This window comes from Manis pentadactyla, chromosome 10 (assembly GCF_030020395.1).
Source record: "Manis pentadactyla isolate mManPen7 chromosome 10, mManPen7.hap1, whole genome shotgun sequence".
Classification (NCBI taxonomy): domain Eukaryota; kingdom Metazoa; phylum Chordata; class Mammalia; order Pholidota; family Manidae; genus Manis; species Manis pentadactyla.
The window spans coordinates 118,622,382-118,637,769 of record NC_080028.1 but is presented as its reverse complement, the minus strand read 5'-3'; the positions used below and the strand labels follow the sequence as shown (position 1 = coordinate 118,637,769).

Here is a 15,388-nt window from a genome sequence, read left to right as displayed (position 1 = left end):
GAAACCCCTCTTTCCATCTTAACTGAAGGTTGTCATTTGGTCTATTTGAATTTGCTTCATTCCAAATGCTTTAGTTCACTAAAATTTGTCACTGGCAATTGCTCCTCAGTTTCAAACTCCAAAAATATCATTATTTCAATGCATTAGGTGCTGCATCCCTCTTGAGTGCCAAGAGGCCAGCAGAAAATCCTCAGGACAAAATTCTTTTATGTGTATAGTGTGTGACAAGACAAAACCAGATGCAGGGGATACCATTGGAGTGTAAACATCTCTTTCCACTTGCTTCAGTCATGATAGTGAATTTTCTTGTTTATTTGGGGTGTGGCATGCCTTATTAGTGAAAACATGATCTTTGTAAACACAAAAAAATTGGCTTATTGTTTGCCTTAGCCATTTAAGAACTCAACATCTTTGCTCCAAAACCTTTATGCACCCTCATGGAAAGGTAGACTGCAGAAAAGGTTGACATAACTCTCACATTTCTTCCCCAGAATGACTGGATGTCAGAAATTAATTATACACAAAGAACTTCAATTTGAAGAAGGCCAGTGTTAGATGAGAAGAGCATGTGTATACACTGAACTGTAAATGCTGCATGAGCTGGGGCCAGTTCTCTTATTTAATGCTGTATCCTCTGTGCATAACCTAATACACAGGATATAGTTATTACCCATTACATATTAAATGGTGAATCATGATATGAGACAGGAAATTTAGTGAACAGCATCTTATTACTTGAGACCCTTTCTGTTTACCATTATTTTCACTGTTGGTGAGGATTTAGAAAATAACATTAGAGTATTTCATGATTTTATAATATGCACTGACTGTGTACTGTCCTAGTGCCTGTCGTTGCTGGCTGTTTCTGACTATGCCTTTGCATACCTGATAAAGGATTTGTATCCAAAGTACATTTCAAGTGAAGGGTGGAAAACATGCATGTCTGATAGTTCCATCTGATTTTCCTAAAAATGACCACACTTTCTGCATTGTATTTAATTTTTTTAGCAGATATTTATAGTATATATGTAGATTTGTATATGAAGGAATATTTTATATACAACAATATAAAAAAAGGAAAATAAAATAGAAATAAGTTTTCATTAAAAGAGTATAAGATACAATGCATAGAAAAAAATATCAAATATAATAAGGTCCTTGTAAATTCAAATCAGCCCTAGTAATCTGCACCAGGAGCACAGACACACACTGAATGGTGTACTGGATATTAGAGAAATGGAAAAGTAAAATATGAGATAGAGACTGCAGGCAGGTCCCCAGAAATGGTTCCCCTGGGACAAAAGAAAAGCAGGCCCATTTTAAAAGTCTTCAAGGACAAGGGCTTAACAGCTAGACAAATTACTAGAATTTGTAACCATCCCTCTCTTGTATTATTATTTCACCTCTTATAATCCATTTGTTTTATATTTTGTCATACTTTGAAAATTCTCATAAAGAATGACTGTACTCTGACACCACATTCTAGCAAGTATTCTAAACCCTGAGAAGTGAAACATGTATTTAGTGACCAGTGATTTAAAGAAAAATAACTTCAGGTTTCAACTCCAATATCAACATGATTAAAAATTGTCATTTCTGTCCTTAAAACAATGACAAAATGGAAAAAATAAAAACAGATTTCTTTGACCCATCAATAACTGGGGTTGCAGAGCAAACCATTACCCCAAAATCTGGAGAGTAAGTACCAAGAATTACAACCAAAATCTGTTTACCTGGAGCAGCAGCCAGACAGAGGCTATCAGTAGTTGTAATCTTCCATGACAATTTTTGATGAACTCTTGGAAACTGAGTGTAGACTAGCTAGAGGGAGAGGAACACCTGGGGACCACAGTTATTGGCAGGGGCTCTTTGGGGGTTTTACCTCCAGGAATTCCACCAGGTTCTCATGGTGGATAGCCAGGAAAGATCCTCTTGTAGGGAGTGGCTCAAGATGGTGGCAAGAGTAGGGTGGCAGAAATCACCCCCCCAAAACCATATATATTTTTGAAAATACAACAAATACAACTATTCCTAAAAGAGAGACCAGAAGATGCAGTACAATAGCCAGGCTACATGTACATCTGTGAGAACTCAGCAACTCATGGAAAGGGTAAGATACAAAGCCGTGACCCAGCAGGACCTGAATGCTCCCCTCACCCCAACTCACAAGCAGGAGGAAAAGAATCAGGGTGGGGAGGGAGTGGAAGCACAGGACTAATAAATAACCAGCCCTAGTAATCTGCACTGGGAGCACAGACACACACTGAATGGTGTACTGGCTATTAGAGAAATGGAAAAGTAAAATCCGAGATAGAGACTGCAGGCAGGTCCCCACAAATGGTTCCCCTGGGACAAAAGAAAAGCGGGCGCTTTTTAAAAGTCTTCAAGGGACAAGGGTTTAACAGATAGACAAAATCGTCCCTGCACACTCAGCCCAGCAGGCTGGGAATCTTAAGGAACTTCAGGTGCTCTCACCCCCTGGGGGGTAATGCAGCCCTGAAGCCCTTCAAGGCGATAAGCAGCCTGCCATTCATTTACCCTGGCCAGCCCTACAAGAAAACCGAATGAACCACCACAGCTGTGGAGCAGCCAGAGAACAGCCCTGCCAACAGCAACCACACAGAGTCTTCTCCCAGCGTGCAACAGCCAGGTACAGACAGAGAAAGCAGGAGCAAGGTATGGAAGGCATGAAGGGGCACCAAACTCACATTTGGTGCATCTGCCACCCCACAAAGGGCCCTAGGCTATCCTGAGAGCCACCCCGCCCACGGCAGCTCAGGAGATTATCCCAGTGTGCGGGTAACAGGCACAGGCAGTGAAAGCTGGAGCAAGGTCTGGAAGGCATGAAGGGGTGCCATTCTTGCAGAAGAAAACACCTGGTGCATTTGCGACTGACCGCAGGGTCTTAGGCTATCCCGAGAGCTGCCCCACCCACAGCAGCTCAGGAGATTATCCCAGAGACTGCTCCCTGTTTGTGGGTAACTGACACAGGCAGCAGAGAAGGGCAAGGTGACCAGCAAGCAGGAAGGGACTTTGTTTTCCCAGATGACACATGCACCCCCTGGCTGTGACCACTTCAATTGCCATGAGAAGGCAGAAGAATCTGGTCCAGTCAAAAATCACTCAGACGACCCCACAGAGAGGGCCTGGTGAGATAGATATAACCAATCTTCCTGAAAAAGAATTCAAAATAAAAGTCATAACCATGCTGATGGACCTGCAGAAAAATATGCAAGAGATAAGGGATGAAGTCTGGAGGGAGGTCACAGAAATGAAACAAGCAATAGAAGGTCTTAAGAGCAGACTGGATGAGGTGCAAGAGACTGTTAATGGAATAGAAATCAGAGAAGAGGAATACAGAGAAGCTGAGGCAGAGAGAGATAAAAGGATCTCTAGGGATGAAAGAATATTAAGAGAACTGTGTGAACAATTCAAACAGAACAATATTTGCATTATAGGGGTACCAGAGGAAGAAGAAGAGAGAGAAAGGGATAGAAAGTGTCTTTGAAGAAATAATTGCTGAAAACTTCCCCAAGTTAGGGAAGGAAACAGTCTCTCAGACCATGGAAGCCAACATTTCCCAACATAAGGGACCCAAGGAGGACAACACCAAGATATATAATAATTAAAATGGCAAAGATCAAAGACAAGGACAGATTATTATAGGCAGCCAGAGAGAGAAAAATGGTCACCTACAAAGGAAAACCCATTAGGCTATCATCAGACTTCTCAACAGAAACATTACAGGCCAGAAGAGAATGGCATGATATATTTAATTCAATGAAACAGAAGGGCCTTGAACCAAGAATACTGTATCCAGCATGATTATCATTTAAATTTGAAGGATGGATTAAACAATTTCCAGACAAGCAAAATTTGAGGGAATTTCCTGCCCACAAACGACATTTACAGGGTATTTTAAAGGGACTTCTCTAGATGGAATCAGTCCTAAGGCTAAATAGATGTCACCAGAGAACATAAAATCACACCAAAGAAAGTAGACCAACAGAATACAAACTAAAGGCAAAAAATAAAATCAACTATCCACAAAAGCAGTCAAAGGAAACACAAAAGAGTACAGAATAAAACACCTAACATATAAAGAATGGAGGAGGAAGAATAAGAAGGGAGAGAAATAAAGAATCATCACACTGTGTTTATAACAGCTTACTAAGAGAGTTAAATTAGATGGTTAGATAGTAAAGAAGCTACCCTTGAACCTTTGGTAACCACAAATCCAAAGCCTACAATGGCAATAAGTACATATCTTTCAAAAGTCACCCTAAATGTAAATGGACTGAATTCACCAATCAAAAGACACAGGGTAACAGAATAGATAAAAAAGCAAGACCCACCTATATGCTATTGACAAGAGACTTACCTCAAACCCAAAGACATACACAGACTAGAAGTGAAGGGATGGAAAAAGATATTTCATGCAAACATAGGGAGGAAAAAGCAAGTGTTGTAGTACTTGTATCAGACAAAATGGACTTCAAAACAAAGTAACAAGAGATAAAGAAGGCCATTACAGAATGAAAAAAGGGCAGTCCAACAAAAGGATATAACCATTATAAATATCTATGCACCCAACACAGGAGCACCAACATATGTGAAACAAATACTAACACAATGAAAGGAGGAAATAGAAGGCAATGCATTCATTTTAGGAGACTTCAACACACGACTCACTCCAAAGGACAGATCCACCAGACAGAAAGTAAGTAAGGACACAGAGGCACTGAAAAACACACTAGAACAGAAGGACCTAATAGACATCTACAGAACTCTACACCCAAAAGCAGCAGGATACACATCCTTATCAAGTGCACATGGAACATTTTCCAGAATGGACCACATACTAGGCCACAAAGGGAGCCTCAGTAAATTCAAAGATTGAAATTCTACCAACCAACTTCTCAGATCACAAAGGTATAAAACTAGAAATAAATTGTACAAAGAAAACAAAAAGGCTCACAAACACATGGAGGCTTAACAACATGCTCCTAAATAATCAATGGATCAATGACCAAATTAAAACAGAGATAAAGCAATATATGAAGACAAATGACAAAAACAGCACAAAGCCCCAACATCTCTGGGATGCAGCGAAGACAGTTCTAAGAGGAGAGTATATAGCAATCCAGGCCTATTTAAAGAAGGAAGATTAATACCAAATGAGTAGTCTAAAGTCACAATTATTGAAACTGGAAAAAGAAGAACAAATGAGGCCCAAAGTCAGCAGAAGGAGGGACATAATAAAGGTCAGAGAAGAAATAAATAAAATTGAGAGAAATAAAACAATAGAAAAAATCAACGAAAGCAAGATCTGGTTATTTGAGAAAATAAACAAAATAGATAAGTCCCTAGCCAGACTTATTAAGAGAAGAAGAGAATCTACATGCATAAACAGAATCAGAAATGAGAAAGGAAAAATTATGACAGACCCCATATAAATACAAAGAATTATTAGAGAATACTATGAAAATCTATATGCTAACAAGCTGGAAAACCTAGAAGAAACGGACAACTTCCTAGAAAAATACAAACTTCCCAGACTGACCAAGGAAGAAATGGAAAATCTGAACAGACCAATTACCAGAAATGAAATTGAATCGGTAATCGAAAAACTACCCAAGAGCAAAACCCCCGGGCCAGATGGATTTACCTCGGAATTTTATCAAACATACAGAGAAGACATAACACCCATTCTCCTTAAACTTTTCCAAAAAATAGAACAGGAAGGTATACTTCCAAACTCATTCTATGAAGCCAGCATCACTGTAATACCAAAATCAGGCAAAGAACCCACCTGATGAACATAATGCAAAAATACTCAACAAAATATTAGCAAAGTGAATTAAAAAATACATCAAGAAGGTCATACACCATGATCAAGTGGGATTCATCCCAGGGATGCAAGGATGGTACAACATTCGAAAATCCATCAACATCATCCACCACATCAATAAAAAGAAGGACAAAAACCACATGATTATCTCCATAGGTGCAGAAAAAGTTCCTCTTGTAGCTTTGGCAGGTGTAGAGAAGCATAGAAATTAAAATAAAAGCCTGATTGCTTCAGTCCCTATTGCCCAATATGGTATAACTGAATTTTACATTATATTACAAGGTAAGAAAATGCAGTCTGAAGAGATAAGGATGTATAGGAGAGAATCTACAATGAACTTTGATCATTAATAAGGTTTTTATGTGTAACAACAAAGCATTATCCACGGAAGAAAAACTGACAGGTTATTATTAACATTAAATAAAGAAAGCACTGTTAAGAGAATAAGAATACATGGTATTTACTGGGAAAGATCATTAAAATCCACAATAAGAAAACAAATAATTAATTTAAAAATGGGCGAATGATCTGAAAAGATGCTTGAGCAAAGAACATACATAGATAGTGAATAAGCACATACGATGCATTTATCATGAGGGAATTGAAGATCAAAAGAGCAGTGAGTTCCTACTATACACCTATTAGAAGAGCAAAAATTCGAAAAGCTTAAAATTCAAATTATTGCTGAGGATGCAATGAACAGAAACTCTTTCATTGATCGCAGCACTACAAATGGTACAGACACTTTGGAAGATTGTTCTGCAGTTTCTTACAAAGCTAAACATTAGCTTACCATGCAGTATAGCAATTGCCGTTCTAAGTGTTTATCCAACTGATTTGAAAAATAATGTCCCCGTGAAAACTGTCACGTGAAACATTGCAGAAACTTTATTTGTAATTAACACAAGGTAGAAGCAACCAGTTTGTCCTTCCATAGCTATGGAATGGATAAACTGGGGGCATATCAATACAATGGGGTATTACTTACAATAGAAAAGAATCAGCTGTCAGAACATGAAAAGACATGGATGAATCTTTTTTATTTGTAATTTTTTAAAATTTTGGTATCATTAATGTACAATTACATGAGCAACATTATGGTTACTAGACTCCTCCTACTATCAAATCCCCACACATACCCCATTACAGTCACTGTCCATCAGCGTAGTAAGACATTATAGAATCACTACATACCTTCTCTGTGTTGTACTGCCTGTCCCATGTCCCCCCTCGTACATTATGTGTGCTAATTATAATGCCCCCTTTTCCCCATTATCCCTCCCTTCCCACCCATCCTCCCCAGTCAGTTTTCCTTTGGTAACTATTAGTCCATTCTTGGATTCTGTGAGTCGGCTGCTGTTTTGTTCCTTCAGGTTTTTCTTTGTTCTTATGCTCCACAGATGAGTGAAATCATTTGATACTTGTCTTTCTCTGCCTGACTTATTTCACTGAGCATAATACCCTCTAGCTCCATCCATGTTGTTGCAAATGGTAGGATTTTTTTTCTTCTTACGACTGAGAAATATTCCATTGTGCATATGTATCACATCTTCTTTATCCATTCATCTCCTGATGGACACTTAGGTTGCTTCCATTTCTTGGCTATTGTAAATAGTGCTGCAGTAAACAGAGGGGTGCATATGTTTTTTTCAAACTGGGCTGCTGCATTCTTAGGGTAAATTCCTAGGAGTGGAATTCCTGGGTCAAATGGTCTCTCTATTTTGAGTTTTCTGAGGAACCTCCATATTGCTTTCCACAGTGGTTGAACTAATTTACATTCCCCCCAGCAGTGTAGGAGGGTTCCCCTTTCTCCACATCCTCACCAACATTTTTGTTGTTTGTCTTTTGGATGGTGGCCATCCTAACTGGTGGGGGTGATATCTCATTGTGGTTTAAATTTGCATTTCTCTGATGATTAGCGATGTAGAGCATCTTTTCCTGTGGTTATTTTGGGTTTCAAGGGGAAGGAGAGAGTTGAATTACATGCTATTCTTTATAATTCCTTAATGGTTAATTCATGTTACTATACATTTGCCAAAACACATAGAACTTTATAGTACAGAGTGAATCCTAACGTAATCAAACAAAATTTTCTTGGAGGTAATTCATCCCAGGATGAAATGCAAAAGTGACAATCTAACTCTACTGCAAATGCATGAAACAATCTCACTGAAAGAGAGCAGAGAAAATATACTGACCTAATTATGGAAATGATTAGAATCTGTATATAACCATTGTACTGTAGATGATAAACTTGTTTCTGTAGGGGGAACATGTTAACAATTTACTTAAACATTAATTTTAAAAACAGAGTCTCTCATCTTGTTAATAAAATTATGAAGACGATTTTGTAGTTTTAATCCTGTGAGATTTTTGCATGCATTAATGAAACATTAGGCAATATACATAGGCTGTAGATTTCTACAAGGTGGTTTCCTCATTTTTTTCTTATGACTACATTACTTAACTATTTTTTTAGGATCAAGTATTTACTGTTCTATAGCATATTATTAATTAGGGCCTTTTGGAAAATTCCAACTAATGATAGGTTTGGTGTATTTTGCCAGTAAAATTGAATTGGAAATGGTTGGTATAATAATTAAATTTTACTACAAGCATATTAAAATATTTAGAATGATGACTTAGCAGCATATCCATAATTAAAATGCATAATACTGAAGGACTGATGGTGATAAGTGCCTAACTGAAGGGCATAAACTTACTTCTTACCTTTTGAAAGCGTCTTCTTGATTTCCTTCCCAAAATGTTATTTCATACGTTTTGAAATTGACTTTGAAACTGACTTGATTTCATGATTCCAGCTTTGGCATATTTTATTAAGCCAACTTTGTGATACATAGTAGATAATGTTGTGCAAACTGCAAAATGTTCTCTAGGGTCACTGGCGTTTCTGCTTGTACAGATGCTTAGAGAAAACGTCATATTTGGAAACTTCTGATGACTTTTTAAAGGCTTTTGTGTATTGTTTGAAGCCTGTTGAATTTGCAAAACATGCTAGAGAACTAGGGCATTGTAATAACTTCTCTTTCCCTTGTGTGTTTTCAAAACACTGAATGAGACTTTCCATAACATACAGTAATGCCTCTCCACTCTACTGAGGTTGACGAATAGGTTGCTCATTTAAGTAAGATATAGCCAACTGTCATCATAAAGTTATTTTATCTTCTTATCAAATGTGCTGCTCTACAGTATATTTTGTTACTACCAAATCCATGTTTTGAATTAATTGCACTTTGTTTATAACACTCTTACTTACATTATATTTGCCTCGTGTATACTTTTTTTCCTCATATGATTGATTTTAGGCTTTCCGACTGAATTGTTTCCAAGATCTTACAGGAAAAGTTAGCGTTTTTCTTCACTATTTTATTACCAAGAGTATCTAACACAGAGGTTTGATGTAATTAAGTTTTTGTGTGGCTAGATAAAACCATATAAATATATTGATATTTCCAGGCTTTTTCTACAAATCAAGGCATAAGGCATAGTATGACATGATGAAATGAGTACTAAAAATGGTTTTAGATCTTTTGTCGGTTATTTTGAAGAAGACAACAAATAAGGAAATAAAGAAAAATAAAGAAGCTCATGATCTCTATAGTTCTTTCATAAATTTAAATTTATGTTATTTTAAAAGACCTAAGAAGATAGTACTTCTCCTGAATTTCACTGGAGCCTAAAGATAATCAAAACCAAAAAAATTAGGAAATACTATTAAATGGTTGACCAGAAGCTCTCTACTCAGTAATTTGGCAATGGAAGAATATATTATTTTCATGATTATTATACTTAACTTTCTCATCAGCTTAAGAGAAGATCCAATGAAGTTGGCTATTGGTCTATAACTTGAATATGTTTTCTACTCTCTGTAGTGAAATAAAACCTCTGCATAGTCTTAAGAATTACTTCCCTGTATAATAACAGGAAATTATTTCAAATGTGTTCTTTAGTCTTGAGCATGGCCTTGATATCCTTTTATTTGAAATTGCATTATTTTGTCCACATCAAGTTCAGTTTTCTCTTAATATATTTATATTTTTTAAACTTTAATAATTGGCTCAATTATTTCTGGATCCATGAAAGAACATGGATCATAAAAATATAAAATATTTAAGGTCTACACTAGAGTGTTAAGTGTTTGGACAACAAATATGAGTGATTTGCTGTAATTGTCACTTTAGAGTTAAAAATATTTAAAGTCTTTCATTACTGACTTAAAAATTTGATATATATAAACTATTTAAACTACTTTATTTGTATCCCAAAAGGTATGAAAACATTCATATATAACATATATTGCAGCAAGCAATTCTGAAAACCAGAAGCAATCAGATCATTTGGATTTGAAATTTGTTGCCACAATTTTCCTTATATACTTATTTTAAATGAGGAAGTATGATGTTTATTTTTTTATATTTTTAATGTAATGCTTTAATAGTTTGTGTACCTGCAAAAAGAATATTATTCTGGCACTGGAGCTTAAGAGAGCCCTTAAATTGTATCTACCAATCTCATCAATGGCTTAATATTAATTAGAAAATGCTTTTAAGTTGCTTAAGGTTTTATATTTCCTGGCAAAACAGTTTATTGTTTATAATAAAATCAACTCTCTTGGATCAAAGATGTCAGTTTTATTAGAATTAGTACTAAATTTTGCTCAAGCCATTTGTAAGTACTCTATTTTTATGGAAATCAGCAATAATTCATGAATAGATAATGGGCTGGAGCTCTTATCTTTCATGTTTGAATATAAAGGATAAATAAGAAACTCATTCATTTTGGAAGAGTAAAATATACTTTGCTAATCCTATTGAATTTTCTTTCAAAGTTCTCATGTTTAAAGAAATTTAAACTCACATGTCTTTTGCCTTAAGCTGCTTGTGAGTTTATATTGTGGATCAACTGGTAGAGTATTTGATATATTAATATTTCAGCTTTCTTGAATACACCAGGTACTTGTGTTTATGGTTTTTATTCAAGGTTATAATGTATAACGTGAAATGCTGCCAAATTTTAACATAATTATCAAGAGCATTTTACCTTGAGTGAAACAAATGAAAAAGAAGTTTTTTTAGTTGGTAAAATTGTTTTGAATTTACATATATGTAAGCAAAAAATATATATACTTTTAGGAAATAATTGAATGAGATTCATCTAGATTTTAATTTCTAGTATTAATATGAATTCCAAGGCTTATCATTGACTTTTTGTATTTTTCATATATTCTTACATATTCTTTGCAATGATTTTTGAAACTCATCTTTCACTGAAAGAATCTTTTAAAATATACTTACATGATTTTAAAGTTTTAAATTGAGATAAAGTACGTATAATTGATCATTCTGATCATTTTGAGTGTAAGTCCAGTTGTGTTAAGTGCATTCATATTGCAGTGCAGCTCGTCTCTTGAACACGTTTTGTGTTGCAAAACTGAAATTCTCTTTGTGTAGGTGTGTGTGTGTGTGTGTATACAGATGCATACATATATATATTCCTCATATATATATATATATATATATATACACATATAATAAATAGAGATTGTAGGGAGAGAGTCACACTCTATTTATATGGTCTTAACCAGTGATGGAACGTATGCAGTTTATTCTTCTTTTTAACCCTTATATACAGTATTTTCTACAATAAATATAAAGCACTTTTTGTTATAGAAGCACGTGTTTAGACATCTACATTCTTAACGCAAGAAACTTAATGTTTTTATCCCATTATTTTAAGAAGAATGGTAATAAATAATAGCAGCTGTCTTGTAACTAAAAAACATGACATGTTGTTACAGATCATTCAAATTATGTCATACAGAAAACATGTATGTTCAATGATTTTATTCCAACAACAGCTTGCTTTGCACTTAGGAAAATACTTAGAATTTTTTACTTCTGATTATTTTCATCAGAGATTATTAATGACTTAATGTTTACTTTTGAACTTTTTTTGTGGTAAAATACACATAACACAAAATTTACCACTTTACCCATTTTTAAGTGTACAGTTCAGTGGTACTAATATAGTCATATTATTCAGTCATCACCAGTATTCATGTCTAGAACTCCTTTCATCTTCCCAAATACAGGAACTCCTCATTCTTCTCTCCCTCGGTCCCTGACCACCACCATTCTACTTCCGTCTCTATGAATTTGACTAATTTAAGTACCTCGTATAAGTTGAATCACACAAAATTTGTCCTTTTGTGCCTGGCTTATTTCATTTAGCAATGTCTTCAAGATTCATCTGTGTTGTGGCATGTGTCAGAATTTCCTTCTTTTTTATGTCTGAAGAATATCCCATTTTATATGTATTCCATATTTTATTTATTCATTCATCCTTTGATTAGTACTTGGATTGCTACCACCTTTAGATGATTGTGAATAATGCTGCTATGAACATGGGTGCACACTTGTCTGTTTCAGTCTTTTGCAGTTATTTTGGGTATATACCCAGAAGTGAATTTGCTAGATCATATAATTCGATTTTCAGTTTATTGAGGGTCTACCATATTGTTTTTCACAGCAGCTGCCCTATTTTACATTCCTAGTAATAGTGCACAAGAGTTCAAGTTTCTTTGTGTCCTCACCAACATTTGTTATTTTCTGTTTTTCTGATGGTAAGTCCTCCCAGTGTGTGAGATGATCTCATTATGGTTTTGATTTGCTTTTCTCTAATGATTAATAATGTTGACCATCTTTTCATGTGTTTATTGACCATTTGTGTACCTTCTTTAGAGAAATGTCTGTTAAGGTCTGCCTATTTCTTAATTTTGGCATATTTTTGTTTTTTTGTTGTTGAGTTGTAGGAGCTCTTTATATATTCTAGATAATAATCAACCCCTTATTGGGTATATGACTTACAAATATTATCTACCATTCCATGAGTTGCCTTTTCATTTCTGTTGATTGTATCATTAGAAGCACATAATTTTTAATTTTGATGTAGTCCTATTTATCTATTTTAATATCCTTGTAGATACTTTTGGTGTAATATCCAGGAAATTATTGCTTAATCCAAAGTCATGAAGCTTCCCCCTATGTTTTCTTCAAAGAGTTTTATAGTTGTAGCTCTTACATTTAGGTCTTTGATTCATTTTAGCTAATTTTTGTACATAGTATGAGACACGTGTTTAAACTTCATTCTTTAGCATGTGGACATCTAGTTCTCCTAACATCTGTTGAAAAGTCTTTTGAATGGTCTTGGTATACCTGTCAAAACTCACTTGATGCTATTATGTAAGGAGTTATTTCTGTTTTCTCTATAATGTTCTACTGCTCTATATGTCTTTACATCAGTGCAACACTGTTTTCATGACTGTGGCTTTACAGTAAATTTTGAAATTAAGAAGCACAAACCCTCCAATTTTGATTTTCGTTTTCATGATTGTTTTGGCTATAAAAGGTCCCTTAAGTTTCAATATGAATGATAGAATGGCTTTTTCTATTTCTGCAAAAAAAATGCCATTGGGATTGCACTGAATCTGTAGTTTTTGTTGGGTAGTATTGACATCTTAACCATATTAAGTATTCCTATCCATGTACATGGATGTCTTTCCATTGATTTGTGTCTTTAATTTCTCTCAGTTATGTTTTGTAGTTTTTAGTAGAAGAAGTCTTTCACATCATTGGTTAAGTTTATTCCTAAGGTAAATACTATATGCTTTAGTTTAAGTCTATATTTCTCTTCTTGCAGTGTTGACAATTTAGAAAGATGTCCTATATAAATTGTTTTTATTAAACTGCTCATAAATATTTCCTATTTACTAGACTTTTATTTACAAGCAAGGTGCTGTATGTATGTTTATTTTATCATTTTTTAATCTCATCATTTTCCAACCATCTCCCGTGTTCTAAGGTCAATCACTCTAATAACTTATTAAGGATAAATACGTTATTAAAATTTTTTTTAATTATAAATTTGAGCTGATTTTGGTGGAAAATTAGCCACATTTCTGGACTGCGATAGCTATTAAAAAACAAACTAAAAGAAAATGAATGATTTGAAAAGTCATATGTAATGGCAAAAGAAGTAAATCTTTCTGATTATTGCTATTAAAAGTGAATTTTGAATGATAAAATTAATCTTGCTATGCACTTATTTTTTTTAAATATTTTAATTGAAATTACAACGTGGGAAAAAATAGCATTTTATAATAGAGATTGCAGAGAGCCGTAAGTTTAACAACAGCAGCAGACATTAAAAAGTCAATTTCTGTGTAGACCACATCACAACTAGGCAGTGCGAATCAAACACAAACCCTTTCTGCAACTTAATTTGTGCAATTGAAGAGAATATGAAATCAGAGTGTCCATCCGTTAGGGCATTTAAAAAATCTTTTTCTAAAGTTAGTAAGGTAGTTTCAAGTTAGTTGGCAGGTTCTATGTAGAGATAAACATCTGAAATGTTAAAAACATGTGCCTTGTTCACTACTGTAATTATCTATTATCTGTTACATCCACTGAAATGTTCAGGGCTCATTTGTGCAGTATGGTTAGATATTTCTGTCAGCTGTCAATTATTAGATATCTTTTATCTTTTCTCATCTGCTTTAGGTATCTTAAGTGCTCGGCTCTTGTCACTTTAAAATGGCAATTGAAAATGATAAATAGCCTCTCCCCTTTTCTCCCCTCCTTCTTTACTTCTTTCTTGGACTTTAAAAACCTTCTAGATAATTATAGTTCCCAACCAGGATGCTTCTTTCCAACTCTCCTGAGTTTTTTTCCCCTCCCAGAAATAGCTACGGTATTGCCACTTCTGAGAAGGGAGAGCAGCTGGGTCATACTATGGTCTCTCTTTTGTCTTTACTGTTTCTTTTCCCTTCCTCCTACCTGAGTAAGGTGATTGGCTACAGCTACCGGCTGGAAAGAGGAAAAATGGAAATTTTAATATATTTTTTTCTGTTGGTTCCAGGTGATTATGTGATCTATGCTTCCCTCACAATGTGTATGCCCCATTTTTACCGTGGAAGCAAAAATTTGTTTACTGATCAAATAATTGGACACAGATGATTACCGAATGCCTGGTGGAAAGTTATGGAAAGATAAGATTGGCTTTTTTTGCCGAAAATTTTTTTCAATGTACATAATAACTCATGGATTCTAATGCTTTAAATATCCTTTTTGATTGTGTAAAAATTGTTTCATATAGAAAATCTAAGAAATGAAACAAAATTTTGATAACCCCTCTGTGCTTTGTGTGTTGCCAATATACCATGTAAAGTGTACTGAGTCTCAAATCTAGTTTAGTGTTAAAATTCTGAAAGAATTTCTACTTCAGGGGAAAATGGTCATATCACAATATATCATTCAACTGAAATAAACAGATAAAAAATGGCTTGTTTTTATTCAGAAGGGAAATACTTTATGAAGCTTGGTTTAATCTGTAACATCTTACTTTCTTTAGGAGGATATTGAAAAATCAATATTTACTTCTATGGTCACAAATAAGAATTCTACATTCCCCTTTTCTATTTTTATACAATTTCTGCATTTTAACTGACATTTAAAAATG

At 34.7% G+C, this 15,388-nt stretch overlaps 1 protein-coding gene across 1 annotated transcript in view; it reads left to right on the top strand.

The window, feature by feature from the left end:
- MGAT4C (MGAT4 family member C) overlaps window positions 1–15,388 on the top strand; it is a 792,321-nt gene that overhangs the window by 82,683 nt on the left and 694,250 nt on the right. The window lies entirely within an intron of this gene.